At 42.1% G+C, this 26,196-nt stretch overlaps 2 pseudogenes; both read left to right on the top strand.

Annotated features, from left to right (window-relative positions):
* The first annotated feature begins 21,817 nt into the window (after window positions 1-21,817).
* LOC140596353 (abnormal spindle-like microcephaly-associated protein homolog pseudogene) lies at window positions 21,818-24,177 on the top strand (annotated as a pseudogene).
* A 656-nt stretch (window positions 24,178-24,833) lies between these two features.
* Window positions 24,834-25,957, top strand: LOC140596376 (abnormal spindle-like microcephaly-associated protein homolog pseudogene; annotated as a pseudogene).
* Window positions 25,958-26,196: the final 239 nt, after the last annotated feature.

The raw sequence follows: 26,196 nt of genomic DNA, 5'->3' as shown, positions 1-26,196 counted from the left end.
TTTTTTAAAGATTTGTTTATTTACTCATAAGAGTTGGAGAGAGAGGCAGAGACACAGGCAGAGGGAGAAGCAGGTTCCCTGTGGGGAGGAGCCCGACGTGGGACTCGATCCCAGATTCTGGGATCATACCCTGGGCCGAAGGCAGATGCTCAACCGCTGAGCACCCAGGCGTCCCTTTGTGGCAGTTTTAAAACTTATCCATCAATTTAATTATCTTTCCCTTGAATAAAGACTGTCATTAGTGCCTCAAGTCTAACAAATACATTGCCGCAGACTCGTCACTACCTAGTTTAGGTCATAAAGAGCTTAGTACCTTGCATAGGCTCTTTGTGTGTCTCTCTTTCTCCCTGGAGACACCCACCTCTGAGGCCCCGAGCCTGCATTGTTAGAAATCTGACTACCCTGAAGACAGCATCTTGGAGAGACCTCATGAACAGGCCACATACAGAGGTGCCCAAGAAATACAAATGTCCCAGCTCCCAGCTGTCCCTGTCTTCCCATCCCAGGCATCAGATTTGTCAGAGGCCTCTAGGCACAGTCACTCAAGATCTGACTGCAACCCTGGAAAGAAGCTGAATAAATCCTACCTCGTTGAGCCCAAATAACCCTTGGAGCCATGATAGATAGTAATAATTTTAAAAAAAATCACTGATTTATATCACCTAGTCTGGAATAGTTTGTTACACAGAAATAGATGACTCTGGAATACTATTTTCTGAAAGGTTCTCATGATGAACCTTAGTTTGGTGACCACAAGGCAAGAAATCCAAAAGTAGAATGTGGTCCAACTTTCACACTTCCATGGCTCCTAACAAACCACATTGACTCTTGGAAAGACTTCACTTCTCCAGGTGATTAGATACTATATCACCATGGTATCAGTTCTTCTTTTATACTTTTTAATGTAAATATTCTGGACTGAATTAAATCAATCATTTTATTTTATTTTTAAAACAATCTTTAAAAATATTTTATGTATTTATTCATTAGAGACACAGAGAGAGGCAGAGACAAAGGCAGAGGGAGAAGCAGGCTCCTCTCAGAGAGCTCAATGCAGGACTTGATCCCAGGACCCCAGGATCATTCCCTGAGCCAAAGGCTGGTGATGCTCAACTGCTGAGCCACTCAGGTGCCCAAAATCAATAATTTTAATATTGCATCATTCTACTACTTTCTTTAAAAAAATATATTTTATGTATTTGAGAGAAAGCATGAGAGAGAGAGAGAGAGTGTGTGTGTGTACACAAGCACGGAGGAGGGACAAAGGGAGAGGGAGAAGCAGACTTGCTGCTGAGCAGGGAGCCCAAGTTGGGGCTCAATCCCAGGACCCTGGGATCATGACGTGAGCTGAAGGCAGACGCTTAACTGACTGAGCCACCCAGGTGCCCCTCATCCTCCTACCTTATTTCTATGACATTAATTGAATTGTAATGTTTAACTTTGCATTAGAGTAAGATTTTCTTATGTTTAAATTTTAATTTTAAGATGTACTATTAGGTGGTAATGTGAAAGAAAAGATGCTGACAAACATTTTTAAAATGAAGATTTGAAGACATAATCCCATGTCAAAGTCAATAAAATGTGAGAAAGTATATCTCATAAGTGGATGCAATATAATATTTAATATTGATACTCTCATTCTAACAAAGAATATGAAAGATAAAATTTCAAGATAAGCTCAGGAAATGGGGCATGATTTGGGTCAGTCTGTTCCAGGACCTGACTTTTATTCTACAACATCGGACTTAAGTAGTCATTTACTCTCAACTTTCTGAGGCAGCTGAATCATAGTGCCCGACATCCGTAGCTCTCTCTTTCAAATGTCCACATGTATCAGAGTCTTTGCTGGAGGAGCTAATGAATCATTAAGACGTTCCTGTAGAGGGCCTGGTGGTGGTGGCCCGGGCTGAAGGCCGTGGGGTCACAGATGATGGCCATTGTAATGCAAAAGAAGAAAGGGCCTGGAAATAGGAATAAGAGCAAAAGTATATACATTTGACTGTTTTCAGAATTGATCTCTTCTCAGAATATGACCGGAAATGCCAGTAACCAACTGGAGTTTGAGAATAATCATGACAAGAAATTGTGCACCTTACTTTTCACACTAGAACATATTCTTGATTGAGTCTTTTAGCTGAAAAAAAAGATTCAAGAAAAGATGAAGAATTCTTTGAGAAAAACAAACAAAAGCTTCCTACTACTTCTCCAAAAGGACTGATTGGTTCCCAGAGATCCCTGTACTAAAAAAAAAAAGCTGAGGAAACACGGGCAGATCCAGTTATGTAAAACCCAACATCTAGGTCAGTGGCATAACTATTTAGCTATGCGCTGAGATTCCAGATTGCCACCTTCTGGAGTCACGGGTCTTCCCTGCCTTCCCATCTGCCGGTTAAAACAAAAACTAAATAACCCAATTTGCTAAAAATTCCATAAAAGCAGTAAGGTCCTGAGGTGGTATCAGTTTTGTTCCTCAAATATTGGTCACTGGAAAAAAATGTCCTTACTGCATATTTACAATTTAAAGAGCGTTTTAGAAGGCAGCCAGACTTAGAAGGTCAACCTGTTGTTTGGCTCCATTTATGTGGTGTTTAGGGGAGGATAGAGCTGTGACAGAGAACAGATCCGTGGGTTCCAGCGGGTGAGGATGAGGGAGAAGGGGAGTTGCTGGGTGTCGGGTACGCTGTTTGTCTTTATCGTGTGTGGTGGTGGCCACACACTTATCCGTGTGTCAGGATTTACAGAGCTGTATGCAAAAAGTTAATCTTACTGCCTGTGGATTCTTAAAAAATGTGAAACCTAAAAGGGAGAAGTAGGACCAATGGCAAACGACATGCGAAACCTTCCTCTCCAGAGGGCGTGGGAGCCTTGGGGGAAACCCACAGCAGTGAGTCTGCAGACCTCTCTGGCCTGAGCAAACCAGCGCGCTCTGTGTCCACGCGTGTAGAGCAGGGACGTGACTACACACACGTGCCCATGTGCTCCGGGCTGAGCCCCAGCAGATAGAGATGGCACGTGACTCAGGGAAGGAAACTGCGCAGCGTCCTCTCGAGAAGCATCCACCAGCCCTTCTGACTGGTCCGCGCTCCATCAACAGGAGCGGTTCCGAGAGGGTTTTGTCAGGGTGACCATGTGGCAGGAGAGGCGCTGCGTCCTGCGCCCCACGGTCTAAGGAGACGCTCGGCCGATTCCGAGGGACCCTGCCAGGAGGCGGCGCTGCAGCACTTGGGCAGCCGCTCTGGCGTTTGCTTCCACGGGAGCACTTCAGGCGCCCTTCGCCGGCTTGTCCTGCGCGTTGGATGGACTTGATGCAATTTAAATGAGCCCCGGTTAGATGTTCTGTCAGAGCGACTGGCTGGAAATGAACCGTCTGAAGCGGGTGAACTGACGTATCCTCCCGTGGCGCTGTGGTGTGTTCACCCTGCGTTCCCCCCTGAGCGCCCTTCGCTGTGCTCAGCTGCGCCGTGGCGGGCGGTCGCCGAGCGAGGAGGCATGACGGAGGCCTGACGGGGACCTGACAGGGGGGCTGACGGGGACCTGACGGGGGGGGGGGGCTGACGGGGACCTGACGGGGGAGGGGGCTGACGGGGGCCTGACGGGGACCTGACGGGGGCGGGGGCTGACGGGGACCTGATGGAGGAGGGGGCTGACTGGGACCTGATGGGGGAGGGGGCTGACTGGGACCTGACGGGGACCTGACGGGGGGGCTGACGGGGACTTGATGGGGACCTGATGGGGGGAGGCTGAGGAGGGCCTGACGGGGACCTGATGGGGGAGGGGGCTGACTAGGGCCTGACGGGGACCTGACGGGGACCTGATGGGGGGGCTGACGGGGACCTGACGGGGACCTGATGGGGGAGGGGGCTGACGGGGACCTGACGGGGGGGGCTGACGGGGGTGCTGACGGGGACCTGATGGAGGAGGGGGCTGATGGGGACCTGATGGGGGAGGGGGCTGACGAGGGCCTGACGGGGACCTGACGGGGATCTGGTGGGGGGGCTGACGGGGACCTGACGGGAACCTGGTGGGGGGGCTGACGAGGGCCTGACGGGGACCTGACGGGGGGGCTGACGAGGGCCTGACGGGGACCTGACGGGGACCTGATGGAGGAGGGGGCTGACGAGGGCCTGACGGGGACCTGACGGGGGGGGCTGACGGGGACCTGACGGGGACCTGACGGGGGGGGGGGGGGGGCTGACGAGGGCCTGACGGGTCTGCGGGGGGCTCTGGAAGGTGGTGGTTCTGGGGTGGGATTGCCGAGGGCGCCGTCTGGACCGGGGCGGTCCGGCGTCGCTGTACCCCGAGGCCTCCCCGCCCCGCCCCGCCCCGCCCCGCCCGGCGCCCTGCGGCTCCGGAACGTCCCTGCCTTAGGGCTGTGGTAGGTCCAGAGTCACCTGTGGCGGTGACCGCTGCTGCGCAGGTGTCCCTTCGGGTCTTCTCGGCCACGCCGGTCGGCGCCCCAGCAGCAGGCGCTTCTGCCTCCTGGTACCAGCCTCTCCTCAGTTACGCATTCGGGAAACAGCTTCTCCCCACCTGGGGCTCGTCTCTTCATTCTCCTGACGGTGTGTCTCAGAGGGAAACGTTTATATTCTGATGATGTTCTGCTCTTTTCGATTTCTCTCCTCACTGACTCATTCATGCCTTTTGTGTCATTTGTTTGAAAGCTTCGCCCGACTCGGGGCTATGAAGACTTTCTCTTACGTTTTCTTCTAGGACGTTTACACAGTGAGTTTCACAGCAGATGTCTGAGCCTTTTAAGTCCACGTTTCGTACACGACGTGAGATGCTTCTTATGCTTTTGTTTAATATGTCTGGTTTCAGTATTATCAGTTGTGGAGAAGATTTTCCTGTGGCCAGTGAATTATGTCTGCACAGTTGTCACAAAGCAATGGGCCCACACACATGAGAGCACATATTTCTGAATTCGCTTCTCCTCACTCATCCCCTGTTTCTATTCCTAGGTCACAAAGACATTTTATAAGGGTCTGATTATTCTACCTTCACCCCAGGTGTTGAATGAGATAGCGTAAGTCCTCCAACTTTACTCTTCTTTCTTTTAATTTTTTTGATAATCTTAGTCCTACCCTTTACCATGCAAAAATTTTGTTAAACAATCTTAGTCCTACCCTTTACCATGCAAAATTTAGTGTTAACCTGTCAATTCCTACAGCCATGCTGTAGAATGTTTGATGCTGAAATTGCACTAAATTTATTTATTGATTTATTTTTATTTTTTAAATCTAAAGATTAATTTGGAGATGTGTAATTTGTGTCTTCCAATCTGTGAAAAAAACTATACCTTTTAAAAAATTTCCCACATTATTACTTTATAATTTTCACTGCATAAATGTTAAAATTATTTTTATGACATTTATCCCCACATATTTCATATGTTTTGCTATTATAAATGGAATTTTAAATTTCAATTTGCAATTGTTAATGGCAAATATACATATATATATATATATATTTTCTGTATTAAGCAGAGTCCTGCTCTTTTTATAAGGCAACTTACTAGTTCTAGTAAGTTTTATGGAGTTTCTTTGGGAATCGGTACATAACCAGTTGTGCTGTCTGTGAATTATTACTGTTTCATTTCTGTCTTCTGGAACAATGTATCCTTTATTTATTTTCCTTCTTCATTTTACTAGCTAGACTGTCCAGCACTATGCTAAATAAAAGTGGCAAGACTGTACATTCTTACTGTACATTCACTCTTAGGAGAAATCATCAAGGGGTTAATTATTAAGACTGATTTTAGCTGTAAGCTATTTCTACATCATCTTTGTCAGATTGAGATTGTTCCCCTCTATTACTAGTCTGCAGAAGGCTTTTATTATGGTGTTGAATTTGCTCGAATGCTTTTTCATCATCTGCTTCCTGCAGATGGTAGGATAGAGGGTTATCTCTTCTCCTCCTCCTCAAGAGAGACACTTTTTGTTTCTACTACTGCCACCTGTCACCCTCCCATCCAACCTGGAGTGAAAGCATTTGCTCACCTTCCTGCAGTGCTTTTGCTTCCTGTGTTTTTCACAGGAGTGACGCTGAGGGCTGCGTTGTATGCCTATTGACTGAACTTTCAACTGTGGTGCTAAGGACATTTATGGAGTGACTTCCCATTGACAGGAGCAGTATTTATGTATAACTCATTTCCATTTGAGTCTGGATGGATCCCGAGGGACCTGGTGACAAGAGCATCTGTCTAAAAATATTTTTAATTTAAAAAATTTTATCAATATTTATAAATAGGTTTTACGAAATTCCAAAGATAGGTTTTCTAGAATTCTCTGTCTCTATATAATTGTGACATTATACATACCTTGTAAGACTATTAAAACTGACAGTGAAACGTATTTACCATCTGAGCACCCCCCTTTCCCCTGTGTAGGGGGGCATCATAACTTCTTCCTTGAAGTAACATAGCTGCTTTCCCTTCTTTATCTGTTCTGAACCCTCCACCAAGCTAACCTGACACATTTTATACTTCTCTGATGCAGCAGGTATAAATACCTTTCCTGCACTTCTCTATCAACAAAATCAGTGTTTTAAAAATTCATCATTTGAAGAATTATTTAAACCATTTAGTCCTACGTGCTGTACTTAGAGATAATAATTATAACTTCCAATTAATTATCTAAAGCAGGCAGACAGTCAAACAATACAAACAAAAAAACTCACTAATGCCTTTCTGTCAATGTGTCAAATAGAAGGACTCTGCATTTAGCTTGTTCTGCTGAGTATCCAGGTTGGAACAAGAATGCTTGATGGCTCAGTAATTTTCTTTTTGATGATACCAAAATTTATTTAAATTGCTAGTACTATTTTTATTATTTTGCTATTGATGTTATTGTGAAAAATGCCTAAGAGTACAAAACTGGCTTTATTCCATTTTGTTTAACTTTACGCTCATGTGTATCCATACTCATAAAGATAACTGTGATGAGGATGCTGGTGAGAGAGTGTAGCTACATAATCTTTGGAATTTAGTGTTTAGAAGTGCCTCACATGGTGTATTACACTTTTTTTTTTAATTAACTTTTATTGGTGTTCAATTTACCAACATACAGAAAAACACCCAGGGCTCATCCCGTCAAGTGTCCACCTCAGTGCCCGTCACCTATTCCCCTCCAACACCCGCCCTCCTCCCCTTCCACCACCCCTAGTTCGTTTCCCCGAGTTAGGAGTCTTTATGTTCTGTCTCCCTTCCTGATATTTCCCAACATTTCTTTTCCCTTCCTTTATATTCCCTTTCACTATAATTCATATTCCCCAAATGAATGAGAACATACACTGTTTGTCCTTCTCCGATTGACTTATTTCACTCAGCATAATACCCTCCAGTTCCATCCACGTTGAAGCAAATGGTGGGTATTTGTCGTTTCTAATTGCTGAGTAATATTCCATTGTATACATAAACCACATCTTCTTTATGCATTCATCTTTCGATGGACACCGAGGTTCCTTCCACAGTTTGGCTATTGTGGCCATTGCTGATAGAAACATCGGGGTGGGGATCCCTGGGTGGCGCAGCGGTTTAGCGCCTGCCTTTGGCCCAGGGTGCGATCCCAGAGACCCGGGATCGAATCCCACGTCGGGCTCCCTGCATGGAGCCTGCTTCTCCCTCTGCCTGTGTCTCTGCCTCTCTCTCTCTCTCTCTCTCTCTTGCTCTCTGTATGACTATCATAAATAAATAAATTGAAAAAAAATAAATAAATAAATAAATAAATAAATAAATAAATAAATAAATAAAATAAAAAAAAAAAGAAACATCGGGGTGCAGGTGTCCCGACGTTTCATTGCATCTGAATCTTTGGGGTAAATCCCCAACAGTGCAATTGCTGGGTCGTAGGGCAGGTCTATTTTTAACTCTTTGAGGAACCTCCACACAGTTTTCCAGAGTGGCTGCACCAGTTCACATTCCCACCAACAGTGTAAGAGGGTTCCCTTTTCTCCGCATCCTCTCCAACATTTGTGGTTTCCCGTCTTGTTAATTTTCCCCATTCTCACTGGTGTGAGGTGGTATCTCATTGTGGTTTTGATTTGAATTTCCCTGATGGCAAGTGATGCAGAGCATTTTCTCATGTGCTTGTTGGCCATGTCCATGTCTTCCTCTGTGAGATTTCTCTTCATGTCTTTTGCCCATTTCATGATTGGATTGTTTGTTTCTTTGGTGTTGAGTTTAATAAGTTCTTTATAGATTTTGGAAACTAGCCCTTTATCTGATATGTCATTTGCAAATATCTTCTCCCATTCTGTAGGTCGTCTTTTAGTTTTGTTGACTGTATCCTTTGCTGTGCAAAAGCTTCTTATCTTGATGAAGTCCCAATAGTTCATTTTTGCTTTTGTTTCTTTTGCCTTTGTGGATGTATCTTGCAAGAAGTTACTGTGGCCAAGTTCAAAAAGGGTGTTGCCTGTATTCTCCTCTAGGATTTTGATGGAATCTTGTCTCACATTTAGATCTCTCATCCATTTTGAGTTGATCTTTGTGTATGGTGCAAGAGAGTGGTCCAGTTTCATTCTTCTGCATGTGGATGTCCAATTTTCCCAGCACCATTTATTGAAGAGACTGTCTTTCTTCCAATGGATAGTCTTTCCTCCTTTATCGAATATTAGATAACCGTACATTTCAGGGTCCACTTCTGGGTTCTCTATTCTGTTCCATTGATCTATGTGTCTGTTTTTGTGCCAGTACCACACTGTCTTGATGACCACAGCTTTGTAGTACAACCTGAAATCTGGCATTGTGATGCCCCCAGCTATGGTTTTCTTTTTTAAAATTCCCCTGGCTATTCGGGGTCTTTTCTGATTCCACACAAATCTTAAAATAATTTGTTCTAACTCTCTGAAGAAAGTCCATGGTATTTTGATAGGGATTGCATTAAACGTGTATATTGCCCTGGGTAACATTGACATTTTTACAATATTAATTCTGCCAATCCATGAGCATGGAATATTTTTCCATCTCTTTGTGTCTTCCTCAATTTCTTTCAGAAGTGTTCTATAGTTTTTAGGGTATATATCCTTCACCTCTTTGGTTAGGTTTATTCCTAGGTATCTTATGCTTTTGGGTGCAATTGTAAATGGGATTGACTCCTTAATTTCTCTTTCTTCAGTCTCATTGTTAGTGTATAGAAATGCCATTGATTTCTGGGCATTGATTTTGTATCCTGCCACACTACCAAATTGCTGTATGAGTTCTAGCAATCTTGGGGTAGAGGCTTTTGGGTTTTCTATGTAGAGTATCATGTCATCAGCGAAGAGGGAGACTTTGACTTCTTCTTTGCCAATTTGAATGCCTTTAATGTTTTTTTGTTGTCTGATTGCTGAGGCGAGGACTTCCAGAACTATGTTGAACAGCAGTGGTGAGAGTGGACATCCCTGTCTTGTTCCTGATCTTAGGGTAAAGGCTCCCAGTGCTTCCCCATTGAGAATATTTGCTGTGGGCTTTTCGTAAATGGCTTTTAAGGTGTCGAGGAAAGTTCCCTCTATCCCAACACTCTGAAGGGTTTTGATCAGGAATGGATGCTGTATTTTGTCAAATGCTTTCTCTGCATCTAATGAGAGGATCATATGGTTCTTGGTTTTTCTCTTGCTGATATGATGAATCACATTGATGGTTTAACGAGTGTTGAACCAGCCTTGTGTCCCAGGGATAAATCCTACTTGGTCATGGTGAATAATTTTCTTAATGTGTTGTTGGATCCTATTGGCTAGTATCTTGTTGAGAATTTTTGCATCCATGTTCATCAGGGATATTGGTCTGTAATTCTCCTTTTTGGTGGGGTCTTTGTCTGGTTTCAGAATTAAGGTGATGCTGGCCTCATAGAACGAATTTGGAAGTACTCCATCTCTTTCTATCTTTCCAAACAGCTTTAGTAGAATAGGTATGATTTCTTCTTTAAACGTTTGATACAATTCCCCGGGGAAGCCATCTGGCCCTGGAATCTTGTGTCTTGGGAGGTTTTTGATGACTGCTTCAATTTCCTCCCTGATTATTGGCCTGTTCAGGTTTTCTATTTCTTCCTGCTCCAGTTTTGGTAGTTTGTGGCTTTCCAGGAATGCGTCCATTGCTTCTAGATTTCCTAATTTATTGGCGTACAGCTGTTCATAATATGTTTTTAAAATCGTTTGTATTTCCTTGGTGTTGGTAGTGATGTCCCCTTTCTCATTCATGATTTTATTAATTTGAGTCTTCTCTCTCTTCTTTTTAATAAGGTTGGCTAATGGTTTATCTATCTTATTAATTCTTTCAAAGAACCAACTCCTGGTTCTGTTGATCTGTTCCACAGTTCTTTTGGTCTCGATATCATTGAGTTGTGCTCGAATTTTAATTAACTGTCTTCTTCTGCTGGGGGTGGGGTCTATTTGTTGCTTTTTCTCTAGTTCCTTTATGTGTAAGGTGAGCTTTTGAATTTGAGATCTTTCCAGTTTTTGAATGGATGCTTGTATTGAGATGTATTTCCCCCTCAGGACTGCTTTTGCTGCATCCCAAAGATTTTGAACGGTTGTATCTTCATTCTCATTAGTTTCCATGAATCTTTTTAATTCTTCCTTAATTTCCTGGTTGACCTTTTCATCTTTTAGCAGGATGGTCCTTAACCTCCACGTGTTTGTGGTCCTTCCATACTTCTTGTTGTGATTAAGTTCTAATTTCAAGGCATTATGGTCTGAGAATATACAGGGGACTATCCCGATCTTTTGGTATTGGTTCAGACCCGATTTGTGACCCAGGATGTGGTCTATTCTGGAGAAAGTTCCATGTGCACTTGAGAAGAATGTGTATTCAGTTGAGTTTGGATGTAAAGTTCTGTAGATATCTGTGAAATCCATCTCGTCCAGTGTATCATTTAAAGCTCTCGTTTCTTTGGAGATGTTGTGCTTAGAAGACCTATCCAGGGTAGAAAGAGCTAGATTGAAGTCACCAAGTATAAGTGTATTATTATCAAGGTATTTCTTGAGTTTGGTTATTAATTGGTTTAAATATTTGGCAGCTCCCACATTTGGGGCATATATATTGAGGATTGTTAAGTCCTCTTGTTGGATAGATCTTTTGAGTATGAGATAGTGTCCCTCTTCATCTCTCACTATAGTCTTTGGGGTAAATTTTAATTTATCTGATATAAGGATGGCAACCCCTGCTTTCTTTTGAGGAACATTTGAATGGTAAATGGTTCTCCAACCTTTTATTTTCAGGTTGTAGGTGTCCTTCTGTCTAAAATGAGTCTCTTGTAGACAGCAAATAGATGGGTCCTGCTTTTTTATCCAGTCTGAAACCCTGCGCCTTTTGATGGGGTCATTAAGCCCGTTCACGTTCAGAGTTACTATTGATAGATATGAGTTTAGTGTCATCATATCTATTCAGTCCTTGTTTTTGTGGATTGTTCCACTCAACTTCTTCTTAAAGGGGGATTTTAAGAGTCCCCCTTAAAATTTCTTGCAGAGCTGGTTTGGAGGTTACATATTCTTTCAGTTCCTGCCTGTCTTGGAAGCTCCTTATTTCTCCTTCCATTTTGAATGAAAGCCTTGCTGGGTAAAGTATTCTTGGTTGCATGTTCTTTTCATTTAGGACCCTGAATATATCCTGCCAGCCCTTTCTGGCCTGCCAGGTCTCTGTGGAGAGGTCTGCTGTTACCCTAATATTCCTCCCCATAAAAGTCAGGGACTTTTTTTCTCTTGCTGCTTTAAGGATCTTCTCCTTATCTTTGGAATTTGCAAGCTTCACTATTAAATGTCGATGTTTTGAACAGTTTTTGTTGATTTTAGCGGGGGACCTCTCTATTTCCTGGATCTGAATGCCTGTTTCCCTTCCCAGATTAGGAAAGTTTTCAGCTAGGATTTGTTCAAATACATATTCTGGCCCTCTGGCCCTTTCGGCGCCCTCAGGAACCCCAATTAAACGTAGGTTTTTCTTCCTCAGGCTGTCATTCATTTCCCTTAATCTATCCTCATGATCTTTTAATTGCTTGTCTCTTTTTTCCTCAGTTTCCCTCTTTGCCATCAACTTGTCTTCTATGTCACTCACTCGTTCTTCCACCTCGTTAACCCTCGTCGTTAGGACTTCTAGCTTGGATTGCATCTCATTTAATTGATTTTTAATTTCTGCCTGATTGGATCTAAATTCTGCAGTCATGAAGTCTCTTGAGTCCTTTATGGTTTTTTCTAGAGCCACCAGTAGCTGTAAAATAGTGCTTCTGAATTGGCTTTCTGACATTGAATTGTAATCCATATTTTGTAACTCTGTGGGAGAGTGGGCTGTTTCTGATTCTTTTTTTTTGAGGTGAGGTTTTCATTCTAGTCATTTTGCTGAGCGCAGAGTGGCCAAAAACAAGTTGTATTGGGGAAAGGAGAAAAAGAGAGAGAAGGAAAGAAAAGAGAAAAAGAAAAAAGAGAAAGAAGAAAAAAAGGGGAAAAAGAGAAGAAAAAGAAAGAAAAAAGGAGAAAAAAGAAAAAAAAAGGGGGTGGGGGAAGCAATCAGAAATCAAGAAGAAAGAGAGAAAAAAAAAGCACAAAACAAAACAAAAACAAAAGCACTGAGGTGGACACTTGACGGGATGAGCACTGGGTGTTTTTCTGTATGTTGGTAAATTGAACACCAATAAAAATTAATTAAAAAAAAACAAAACAAAAACAAAAACAAAAACAAAAACAAAAAACCAAAAAAAACACGGGGGAGTATCTTCCGATTCTGTATACTTTAAGTCCCTTGACTTCCCCTGGAACTGGTCGGTCTCCTTGGTCTTCTGGGGGAGGGGCCTGCTGTGCCGATTCTCAGGTGTTAGCACTTGGGGGAGCTGCTCCGCCCCTGCCTGCTGCAGGGCTCGGTGGGGGTTGTTCGCCCCGTCAGGCCCCAGGAGGAAGCCACAGTGGCGGGGGCAGCTCTGGGACCCTGGAGTCAGCTCCCGCAGTAGCTCCGGGGCTCTCCGTCTGCAGGGCCTGCGGGCTCCCGGGCGGGGCCGCTGATCTGCTCAGTTCCAGGCAGGAGCGTCCTCGCTGTCCTGGGCCCTCCCGGCCTCTGCCTGTCCCGGGGGAGGCCGGATCCTGGGCTGTGTCCCGGCGCCCTGGGCTCCGGGGCCTGCGCTGTTGGATTTGCGCTCCCGCCCCGCAGCCCCCTCCGCGGAGCCGCATTCGAGCCCCTCCGAGCTGCTCCCGGAGCCCCGCAGCCCCCTCCGCGGAGCCGCCGCCAGAGCCCCTCCGAGCTGCTCCGGGTCCCGCCGAGCGCTGCAGCCCTTAGGGAGCTCGGCGCACTCTCCGGGGCGCGGTTCCTCTGTTACTGTCCCCGGGAGCCCGAGGGCATCCCCGCCTTTCTGGGGATCCTGCTCCAATTCCCCGGGAGGCCTTTCCCCCGGGAAGGTTGGTGCAGCTCCTGCTCCTCCGGGACGGGGCTCTCCTGTCCTGGGGACACTCGCCCCGGCCTCAGCCCGGCTCCTGTGGCTCCTCCCCCTTGGAGGCCTTTTGTGTCTTTATTTCTTTTTCCCGTCTTCCTCCTTGATAGAAGCGCGAACTCTTCTCACTGCAGCGTTCCAGCTGGTCTCTCTTTAAATCTCAGGCCGAATTCGTAGATTTTCAGGATGATTGGATGGTTTTCTAGGTAATTTGTTGAGGACAGGTGACTTGGAGACCCTGCTCTGCCGCCATCTTGCCCCTCCCCTACACTTTTCATATAAGCATTTCCCTGGATGTCATTCCTAATTTCTACCAAAGATTTGATTTTTGACGTACCGTCATATAGTACGGCACTGAAGTGGTACCAAGTAGCCTTAGAAACCTTTTTATACTTTATCATGAATTATGCCTTCATCCAGATTTATCACTGGTACGAAAATGCTCTTCTACCTTACAAAATATTTATCATGTCAATATATAACCTTAATTTGGTTAATGAAGATGAATCGTATGACAGCAAAAAAAAAAAAAAAAAAAGTTCAGTGGTTTTACAATGGCTGATATTTACACTTTCATTCTTATTCTCCTCAGATATGGAAGTATCCTCGTGATTAATAATTTGGGTAGGCTACTTGTGTTTCCATAACCATGGCTGAAATGCTTTAGAAATAAGCTAAAAAATAAATAATGAGATACTTTCTTTGAAAATATTTGAGAACAAAGTTAAGTCAATAGAATTCCTGACTGGCTATAGTAATCTTCCTAATGTAACTCAGCCTGAACTAAGAAATTCAGTAGTTGGGGAAAATTGCATGCTTCATTAGTGGTTTTCCTTAATTTGATCTTTTCATCTTCCTTTTGGAGGACACTAAGCACCAGAGTTTGAAATCTTCACCATGTGTGGCTCTTTGATCCTTCACTTATTAGTCAGTGTTTTACTTCTGAACATAATTCCCATTAATTTAGTTAAATATATATTTGAATTGTTGATATAAGTATTAAAATTATGCTAAGGATATGGATTCAAGGAAATTAAAATTAAATATAATTATCAGTAGTTAGAATAATTGAATTATTTTAACAGTAATATTGTATGTATCATTATTTGTTGTTTTATAACAAAAATGTAAAACTTAGAAGCTTATAGCAGTATACACACATCATCTTCTAGTTTCTATGGGTAAGAAATTGGGCATGGCTCAGTTGGGCCCTCTGTTTCATAGTCTTTCACAAGGCCTGAATCATGATCTGTGGTCTCATGTGAAGGGTTGAGTGGGGAAGAATACAGCACATCCATTCTCACTCAGTAGGTCTTCACAGCACGGAGTTCCTTGCCAGTATCAGACTGAGGTTTTCATATCCTCATTGGCTTTTGGCCAGTGACTTCCCTTAGTTTCTTGCCATGTTGGCCTCTTCAGTATGGCAGCTTGCTTCATCACTGTGTGCAAGCAAAGAAACAATAGATAGTCTACCAGCAATACAAGTTCACAATCTTTAGCCTACTCATGGAAATGACATCCTATCCGTGTCACCAGGTTTTTAAAAAATTAATTAATGAGAGGGAGAGCATGAGCAGGGGAAAGGGCAGAGGGAGAGGGAGAAGCAGATTCCCTGTTGAGCAGGGCTTAATCCCAGGACCTTGGATCATGACCCAAGCTGAAGGCAGATGCTTAACTGCTGAGCCACTCAGGCACCTCATGTTGCTGGTTGTTACTTAAGAGGGAAGTTATTCATAGGGAAAGAATGAATAATACTAGGGTGTGGAGCCCATCATAGAGGCCACATGCTGGTTGAAATTAATCATTTGTTACACAAACCAGGTATTGTATGAATCTTTTGTTAGACTATACTTTTTTATCCTAAAATAAGTTGCTTTGAAGAATTTGAAAATCATACACTATTTATCTTTTTTTTTATCACATCACCAGAATTTATTCTCAGCCAAATTTCTTTTTATTTCAAATTGTATCATAATTTATGACCTCCTCCCCAAACATGGTGTTAGAAATACAGACCTAGACTGTTATTAAGAACTTAATGGAAGAGGTATCACATAGAGGTCAAGGTATGATTTTATTCATAATCTCTTTCTACCAATTGCTACACATCTCTGAGACTCATTCCTTCTCTTTCAAATGGAGACTGCAGTGCCATCCTATTTGCTAGTTTTGGAGGTTTACATAAAATGATAAATTTAAAGCATTTAATATAGTACTGGTATGCATTAGGTACTACATGAGTGGGCTTTATCAGTAATATGTATATCATTACTTAAAGAATGAGAAATCCTTCCTACTGAGGAAAAACTATTACTTCACTCTTAGTAAACTTGAGTTGTTGTTTTCTTATTGGGGGTTACTTGGCTTGTTTAAAGTTGTATTTAAGTGAAAATAGAATTTAACTGACTCTTTGCTACTGAATTGGGATCTATAAAGGAGCCATGATTTATAGAAAAGCTTCCATAGATCAATCACTGTGATTAAATTAAGATTGTTAAATGTCCACATTATCCAAAGTGATGTACAGTTTCAGTGCAGTCTCTATAAAAATCCCAGTAGCATTTTTGCAAACACAAGGAAAAAATCTTGAAATTTGCGTAGGACCACAAAAGATTCTGAACAGCCAAAGCAATCTTGAGAAAGAAGACAAAAGAAGGAGGTATCACATTGCCTGATTTCAATCTTTATTACAAAACTATAGTAATCAGAACAGTATGGGACTGTCATGGAAACAAATAGAGCAATGGAACAAAATAGCCCAGAAATAAACTGACACTTAGAAAGACAACTGTCTCTGACGAAAAGTGTCAGGAATACACAATGGGCAAAGGATAGTCTCTTCAATAACAGGTGATGGGAAAACTGAATCTCTGTATGAAAAAGAATGAAATTTAACCTTGTCTTATACCCTATAAAAAGATCAATTCAAATGGATTAAAGACTTGAATTTAAAACCTGAAAATGGGGATCCCTGGGTGGCTCAATGGTTTGGTGCTTGCCTTCGGCCCATGGCATGATCCTGGAGTCCTGGGATCGAGTCCAGTGTCGGGCTCCCTGCATGGAGTCTGCTCCTCCTCTGCCTGTGTCTCTGCCTCTCTCTCTCTCTCTCTGTCTCTGTCTCTCTCTGTGTCTCTCATGAATAAATAAATCAAACCTTTTTTAAAAAAAAAAAAACCTGTAAAACTCCTAGGAGAAAACATAGGGAAGAAGTTTTTTTTTTTTTTTAAGATTTTATTTATTTATTCATGAGAGACACACAGAGAGAAACAGAGACATAGGCATAGGGAGAAGCAGGCTCCATGCAGGGAGCCCGATGTGGGACTCGATCCTGGGACTCTGGAATCATGCCCTGAGCCAAAGGCAGGCGCTCAGCCGCTGAGCCACCCAGGTGTCCCAGGAAAGAAGCTTTTTGATGTTGATTTGGCAATAACTTTTTGCATGTGACACCAAAAACACATGCAACAAAAGTAAAAATAAACATGTGGGACAGTGTCACTATCTAAAAGGTTTCTGCCCAACAAAGGAAACCATTAACGAATGAATTTTAGGCCTTTAGTTTATATGTTACATGTTTTTTAAGAAATCAATAGAAAATAATTAGAGGCAGTATTTTGACAACTAGCCAAAATTATATTACCCAGAAAAAAATTCATAGGAATTAAAGGTACAAGTAGAAATTTTTATTTTTGTAATATGTGGGGGAATAAACATTGTTAGAGACTATCACAGACATTAGTATTTTGCTCAATAAATGGTGGTTAACTGTAAATCCTTCTGAAAGCTTAATTTACCATGGAGGATAATTTCTGTTACTGTGATAGTCCTGAGGCTGTCAGTTATTGCCAAATAGCTTGTGAATGAACTGAACCTGGCATTTAGTGCAAGTTCAGAGAGTGAACATCTTTTAAAACCCACTTCATACAATGCCTGAAGTTTTGAGCATTAACTTGACTTGTTTGATAGAAATACAACTGTCTTAGTGAATGCCCCATTCACAGAACACTTTAAATCAGAAGAGTACATTGATTTACAGGCCATATAGAAAAAAATACAAATAGGAGCAGTTCTGTAAATTGAGAAAGTAAATTCCATATGTAGAGTAGAAGGCCAAGAGAATTTTATTTGAATATCTGAAACCCTTTATGAGCACATCTTATTTGGGATTGGTGTCCTTATATTAATTTACCACAGTGTTTGTAAGTACAGGCTGTGCTGTCAATTTTGAGAGAGAAGTGAATGTCATATAGATAATATTTTGCAAATACAAAAGTTATTTAATTTCTTTAATTGTTTTTATTTGGGGGGGGGAGGAAGGGCCTAGGGAGAGGGAGAGAGAGGATCTTAATTAAGCACACAGTGCTCAATCTTCCGACCTGTGAGATTACAACCTCAGTTGAAATAAGAAGTCAGACGCTTAACTGACTGAGCCCACCAGGCTCCCCAATGCATTTTAATTTCTACCTGTAGACTTGTTCCATTCCACTATTTTCCCTCTGGTTGGGCCATAAGATTTATAGTTCCAGGGAAGGAGATACTAGATATCACCCGGCATGGAGAGTCAGTTTTGATTCTCGAGTTGGCTTTCTTGACCTTCTAGCATGACAGAGCCATGAATGCCATGGCATGCATAGATATAAAAGGATTTTCCATGTTTTTAATCCCCTGTGACATATTAATAACCAGGACAGACAGATTAGACTATAGAGTCTCATATCTGTGTCTAGATCAGATGAGAAGGTGGGAGCTCACAATCCTGCCTCAGTGGGTGTAGGAAAGAGGTGAGGCAAAAATAGGGGGAGTGAGCAGCCAGACATGTGGCCCTTTATCTCCTCTTCCTACCGTAAGTTCTGAAGGAGGACACATATTAGAAAAATGAAGGAGAAAGCCAGAGGCTGAGGCCTACTGAGGCTTCTTGATTTAGCAATAAGAGAAGCACTGCATGCTACCCAGAACAGTCTTGTCAAAGTAAATTGTGAGGCTTTTTTCAGAGTGCAGCCTTATTTCTAGCTCTCCCATGCCACTGTGAGATCCCCAGAGCAGGGCGCAAGTCCGAAACTGCCACCACAGAGCCCAGGAGTCTGTTGACACTCTTCCTAGACAGTTTGCTGAAGACGATGCCAAGGCCAGGCAAAAAGGGCTGGACAATCCAGGAGGCAGCAGAGATTGTTTTGTTCTGGATCCGGACCTCAAGAGGATTAAAGACACCTGTTGACTCACTTGAGTCTGCAGGGAAGCTGATTTGACCCTTCCTATGAAGACTGAGAAGACACTGTGAGGTGTCCCCAGGCTCCAGCTTCTGGAGCAAGCCCTGACAGGATGCCGAGGGAGAGCCCCAGCAGTCCTGCAGCCCTCCAGCTGCGGAACAGTCCAGAACAGGGACTGCCAGAGCATTCCAAGAGTCCATGTCCCTGTCATTGCACTCGGCTCACATACCAATCGGGCAGCACCTTGAGGAGGAGGAGGGGAAGGCCAGACCCTGAAAATTCTGAGCATTGATTCATAGGCATACAGGTAAAGACTGCATTCAGCTGTTTAAATTATTTAATCTGGCTAGAGTTACCTCATTACCATAAAATTTAATTTTCCACCAACTGATGGCTCCAGCTTGCGAAAATAAAGCTAGTTGTGGAGAAATAGGATATATATATATTCAGACTGGATAAAAAAGCAGGACCCATCTATTTGCTGTCTACAAGAGACTCATTTTAGACAGAAGGACACCTACAACCTGAAAATAAAAGGTTGGAGAACCATTTACCATTCAAATGGTCCTCAAAAGAAAGCAGGGGTAGCCATCCTTATATCAGATAAATTAAAATTTACCCCGAAGACTATAGTGAGAGATGAAGAGGGACACTATCTCATACTCAAAGGATCTATCCAACAAGAGGACTTAACAATCCTCAATATATACGCCCCGAATGTGGGAGCTGCCAAATATTTAAACCAATTAATAACCAAACTCAAGAAATACTTTGATAATAATACGCTTATACTTGGTGACTTCAATCTAGCTCTTTCTACCCTCGATAGGTCTTCTAAGCACAACATCTCCAAAGAAACGAGAGCTTTAAATGATACACTGGACCAGATGGATTTCACAGATATCTATAGAACTTTACATCCAAACTCAACTGAATACATATTCTTCTCAAGTGCATGTGGAACTTTCTCCAGAATAGACCACATCCTGGGTCACAAATCGGGTCTGAACCGATACCAAAAGATCGGGATAGTCCCCTGTATATTCTCAGACCATAATGCCTTGAAATTAGAACTTAATCACAACAATAAGTTTGGAAGGACCACAAACACGTGGAGGTTAAGGACCATCCTGCTAAAAGATGAAAAGGTCAGCCAGGAAATTAAGGAAGAATTAAAAAGATTCATGGAAACTAATGAGAATGAAGATACAACCATTCAAAATCTTTGGGATGCAGCAAAAGCAGTACTGAGGGGGAAACACATCGCAATAGAAGCATCCATTCAAAAACTGGAAAGAACTCAAATTCAAAAGCTCACCTTACACATAAAGGAACTAGAGAAAAAGCAACAAATAGACCCCACCCCCAGCAGAAGAAGACAGTTAATTAAAATTCGAGCAGAACTAAATGAAATCGAGACGAAAAGAACTGTGGAACAGATCAACAGAACCGGGAGTTGGTTCCTTTAAAGAATTAATAAGATAGATAAACCATTAGCCAACCTTATTAAAAAGAAGAGAGAGAAGACTCAAATTACTAAAATCATGAATGAGAACAGAGAGATCACTACCAACACCAAGGAAATACAAACGATTTTAAAAACATATTATGAACAGCTCTACGCCAATAAATTAGGAAATCTAGAAGAAATGGACTCATTCCTGGAAAGCCACAAACTACCAAAACTGGAGCAGGAAGAAATAGGAAACCTGAAAAGGCCAATAACCAGAGAGGAAATTGAAGCAGTCATCAAAAACCTCCCAAGACACAAGAGTCCAGGGCCAGATGGCTTCCCAGGGCAATTCTATCAAACGTTTAAAGAAGAAATCATACCTATTCTACTAAAGCTGTTTGGAAAGATAGAAAGAGATGGAGTACTTCCAAATTCATTCTATGAGGCCAGCATCACCTTAATTCCGAAACCAGACAAAGACCCCACCAAAAAGGAGAATTACAGACCAATATCCCTGATGAACATGGATGCAAAAATTCTCAACAAGATACTAGCCAATAGGATCCAACAACACATTAAGAAAATTATTCACCATGACCAAGTAGGATTTATCCCCGGGACACAAGGCTGGTTCAACACTCATAAAACCATCAATGTGATTCATCATATCAGCAAGAGAAAAACCAAGAACCATATGATACTCTCATTAGATGCAGAGAAAGCATTTGACAAAATACAGCATCCATTCCTGAACAAAACCCTTCAGAATGTCGGGACAGAGGGAACTTTCCTCGACACCTTAAAAGCCATCTACGAAAAGCCCACAGCAAATATCATTCTCAATGGGGAAGCACTTGGAGCCTTTCCCCTAAGATCAGAAACAGGACAGGGATGTCCACTCTCACCACTGCTATTCAACAGAGTACTGGAAGTCCTCGCCTCAGCAATCAGACAACAAAAAGACATTAAAGGCATTCAAATTGGCAAAGAAGAAGTCAAATTCTCCCTCTTCACTGATGACATGATACTCTATATAGAAAACCCAAAAGCCTCCACCCCAAGATTGCTAGAACTCATACAGTAATTTGGTACCGTGGCAGGATACAAAATCAATGCCCAGAAATCAGGGATCCCTGGGTGGCGCAGCGGTTTGGCGCCTGCCTTTGGCCCGGGGCATGATCCTGGAGACCCGGGATCGAATCCCACGTCGGGCTCCCGGTGCATGGAGCCTGCTTCTCCCTCTGCCTGTGTCTCTGCTTCTCTCTCTCACTGTGTGCCTATCATAAATAAATAAAATTTAAAAAAAAATTAAAAAAAAAAGAAATCAATGGCATTTCTATACACTAACAATGAGACTGAAGAAAGAGAAATTAAGGAGTCAATCCCATTTACAATTGCACCCAAAAGCATAAGATACCTAGGAATAAACCTAACCAAAGAGGTAAAGGATCTGTACACTAAAAACTATAGAACACTTCTGAAAGAAATTGAGGAAGACACAAAGAGATGGAAAAATATTCCATGCTCATGGATTGGCAGAATTAATATTGTAAAAATGTCAATGTTACCCAGGGCAATTTACACGTTTAATGCAATCCCTATCAAAATACCATGGACTTTCTTCAGCGAGTTAGAACAAATTATTTTAAGATTTGTGTGGAATCAGAAAAGACCCCGAATAGCCAGGGGAATTTTAAAAAAGAAAACCATAGCTGGGGGCATCACAATGCCAGATTTCAGGTTGTACTACAAAGCTGTGGTCATCAAGACAGTGTGGTACTGGCACAAAAACAGACACATAGATCAATGGAACAGAATAGAGAACCCAGAAGTGGACCCTGAAATATATGGTCATCTAATATTCGATAAAGGAGGAAAGACTATCCCCTGGAAGAAAGACAGTCTCTTCAATAAATGGTGGTGGGAAAATTGGACATCCACATGCAGAAGAATGAAACTGGACCACTCTCTTTCACCATACACAAAGATAAACTCAAAATGGATGAGAGATCTAAATGTGAGACTAGAGTCCATCAAAATCATAGAAGAGAACACAGGCAGCACACTTTTTGAACTTGGCCACAGTAACTTCTTGCAAGATACATCCACAAAGGCAAAGAGAACATTTGAAAAACATGCATTCCTCTGCGACCCTTATTCAAAGCACGTTTAGATCTTTAGTGGTGAAGAAAAGGTTCATTTCCCTCAAAAGAGCTACTGTTTTTTTTCAGAGAAAATCCCGGGCCACCATTTGTGCCAGGCATCACTTGCACCAATTCTTGAAATTAAAAAAAGCGGTCATTACAATCCAGTCATCTTACCCAAGGCTGGTGGCAAAGAAGAAGCTGCAATAGATGCACAGGGCTGCGGTTCTCATCCAGGCCACTTACAGAATGCACAGAACATATGTTACATTTCAGACCTGGAAACATGCCTCCATTTTAATTCAGCAACATTACAGAACATACAGGGCTGCAAAATTGCAAAGAGAAAATTCTGTTCGACAGAGACGTTCTGCTTTGATCATTCAGGCTGCATATAAGGGAATGAAAGCAAGACAGCTTTTAAGGGAAAAACACAGAGCTGCTATCATAATACAAAGCACATACAGAATGTATAGGCAGTATCTTTTTTACCAAGAGATCCAGTGGGCTACAAAAGTAATACAAGAAAAATATAGAGCAAATAAAAAGAAAGCTCTTCTACACAGTGCACTGAGGAATGCAGCAGCAGCCTGTACTGAAGCAGATTTCCGGGACATGATCCTAAGGAAACCGATTCAGGAACAGCATCAGGCTGCCACTATTATTCAGAAGCATTTTAAAGCCTCCAAAGTAAGGAAGCATTATCTCCACTTGAGAGCAAATGTAATTTTTGTCCAAAGACGATACAGGCACTAACTGCAGTGCGCACCCAGGCAGTCGTGTGTACACAGTCTTCATATAGAAGTTGTAAGGTGCAAGAGGACATGCAGCATAGGCACCCGGCTGCCACACGAATTCAGTCATTCTACCGAATGCACAGAGCCAAACTCGATTATCAAGCAAAGAAAACCGCCGTTGCTATAATACAGAATTATTTTAGGTCCTATATCCGAGTAAAAGTGGAAAGGGAAAATTTTTTGGCAGTTCAGAAGTCTGTGCGAATTATTCAGGCTGCTTTTAGGGGCATGAAGGTTAGAGAGAGACTGAAAACCCTCTCGGAGGTAAACCTGGTAGCCAGTGCTAAGCAGTCTGCCTTCTGCTCTTGCAGAACTGAAGCTCAGTGTGCAGCTGTTCACGGCTCAGCACTTAGGACTCAGAAGTGGCGTGGAGCTTCCCTGGTCACTTGTTCACAAGAGGCCGAGTACCCCCAGAGAGAGGCTCTGGTAGGGACTCAAAGAGCTTTCTGCGAGATGGTCACAGGGAAATTGGAAACACAGAAGTGTGCTGCCCTGCGCATTCAGTACTTCCTTCAGATGGCCGTGTGTCGGAGAAGGTTTGTCCAGCAGAAAAGAGCTGCGGTGACCCTCCAGCAGTACTTCAGGACGTGGCAAACAAGAAGGCAGTTTTTATTGTACAGGAAGGCAGCAGTCGTCTTACAAAATCACCACCGAGCCTTTTTGTCTACAAAACATCAAAGACAAGTATATTTACAAATTAGGAGCAGCATTATCATGATTCAAGCTAGAACGAGAGGATTTATACAGAAACGGAGGTTTCAGAAAATTAAAGATAGCACCATAAAAATCCAGGCTGTGTGGAGGAGCTATAAAGCCAGGAAATATTTACATCAAGTGAAAGCTGCCTGCAAGATTCAAGCCTGGTATAGGTATTGGAAAGCACGTAAAGACTATCTAGCTGTATTAAAAGCTGTTAAAATCATTCAAGGTTGCTTCTACACCAAACTGGAGAGAACACGGTTTCTGAATGTGAGAGCATCAACAATTATCATTCAGAGAAAATGGAGAGCTATACTTTCTGGAAGAATAGCTCGTGAACACTTCTTAATGATGAAAAGATATCAAGCTGCTTGTTTGATCCAAGCGAATTTTAGAAGATACAAAGCAAGGCAGGTCTTTCTCCGGCAGAAGTCTGCTGCTTTGACCATACAGAGATATATACGAGCCAGGAAGGCTGGAAAATGTCAAAGGATAAAATAAGTAGAATTTAAAAAATCTACAGTTGTTCTACAAGCACTAGTGCATGGTTGGTTAGTAAGAAAAAGAATTTTAGAACAAAGAACCAAAATCAGACTTCTTCACTTCACAGCACCTGCATATTATCACCTGTCTGCTCTTAAAATTCAAAGAGCATATAAACATCACATGTCTATGAAGAATACTAACAAGCAGGTTAATGCAGTCATCTGTATCCAGAGGTGGTTTCGAACAAGATTACAGCAAAAGAGGTTTGCTCAGAAATACCCTAGCATCCTCACAAGTCAGCATGAAGTTCCAGAATGTATGAGCCAGCAGAATAGAGCTGCATCAGTAATACAGAAAGCAGTACGCCGTTTCCTCCTCCGTAAAAAACAGGAAAAATTTAATAATGCAATCAGTAGAATTCAGGCATTATGGAGAGGATACTCTTGGAGGAAGAAAAATGATTGTACAAAAATTAAAGCTATACGACTAAGTCTTCAACTTGTTAACAGGGAGATTCGAGAAGAAAACAAACTTTACAAAAGAACTGCGCTTGCACTTCATTATCTTTTGACCTAGAAGCACCTTTCTGCTATTCTTGAGGCCTTAAAGCACCTAGAGGTAGTTACTAGATTTGTGAAGAAATCACAAATCCCCTACAAGCTATTCAAATTCGCTTGGATCAAACAAGCAGCTTGATGTCTTTTCATCATTAAGAAGTGTTCACGAGCTATTCTTCCAGAAAGTATAGCTCTCCATTTTCTCTGAATGATAATTGTTGATGCTCTCACATTCAACAAAGAACTAGATGTTCTTTGTTGCGAGAACATGGCCCAGAGTGGAGCAGTTTCTAAAATATTTGTTTTGATCCGAAGTTGTAATCGTAGCATTCCTTGTATGGAAGTCATCAGATATGCTGTACAAGTCGTGCTTAATGTCGCTAAGTATGAGAAAACTACTGCAGCAGTTTCTGATGCAGAAAACTGCATAGATACACTGCTGGACCTTTTGCAAATGTACCAAGAAAAACCTGGTGACAAAGTTGCAGACAAGTGTGGAAGCATTTTTACAAAAACCTACTGTTTGTTAGCTGTTTTATTGAAGACAACGAATAGGGCCTCTAGTGTTCCAAGTAAGTCCAAAGTTGTTGACTGTATTTATAGTCTCTACAAGCTTACAGCTCATAAACATAAAATGAATACTGAAAGAACACTTTATAAACAAAAGATGAATTCTTCTATAAGTACTCCCTTTATTCCAGAAACACCTGTAAGAACCAGAATAGTTTCAAGACTTAAACCAGATTGGGTTTTGAGAAGAGATAACATGGAAGAAATCACAAATCCCCTACAAGCTATTCAAATGGTGATGGACACACTTGGCATTCCTTACTAGTAAATAACATTTTCAGTAGGTACCGTAAAAAATACTAAAGCTAATCATGAATGTGTAAAGTGTTTTTGGCTCTCCTTGGTACAGTTTCTAAAATCTGACTCTGTATTAAAATTAAAATATATATATGTAACAATAAAAAAATGCAAAAAAAGCAAAAATGAACTATTGGGACTTCATCAAGATAAGAAGCTTTTGCACAGCAAAAGATACAGTCAACAAAACTAAAAGACAACCTACAGAATGGGAGAAGATATTTGCAAATGACGTATCAGATAAAGGGCTAGTTTCCAAAATCTATAAAGAACTTATTAAACTCAACACCAAAGAAACAAACAACCCAATCATGAAATGGGCAAAAGACATGAAGAGAAATCTCACAGAGGAAGACATGGACATGGCCAACAAGCACATGAGAAAATGCTCTGCATCACTTGCCATCAGGGAAATACAAATCAAAACCACAATGAGATACCACCTCACACCAGTGAGAATGGGGAAAATTAACAAGGCAGGAAACAACAAATGTTGGAGAGGATGCGGAGAAAAGGGAACCCTCTTACACTGTTGGTGGGAATGTGAACTGGTGCAGCCACTCTGGAAAACTGTGTGGAGGTTCCTCAAAGAGTTAAAAATAGACCTGCC

This window comes from Vulpes vulpes, unplaced genomic scaffold (assembly GCF_048418805.1).
Source record: "Vulpes vulpes isolate BD-2025 unplaced genomic scaffold, VulVul3 Bu000000627, whole genome shotgun sequence".
In the NCBI taxonomy this organism is placed as follows: Eukaryota; Metazoa; Chordata; class Mammalia; order Carnivora; family Canidae; genus Vulpes; species Vulpes vulpes.
The sequence above is the reverse complement of the archived record's forward strand: the minus strand, read 5'-3'. Positions and strand labels throughout refer to the sequence as shown.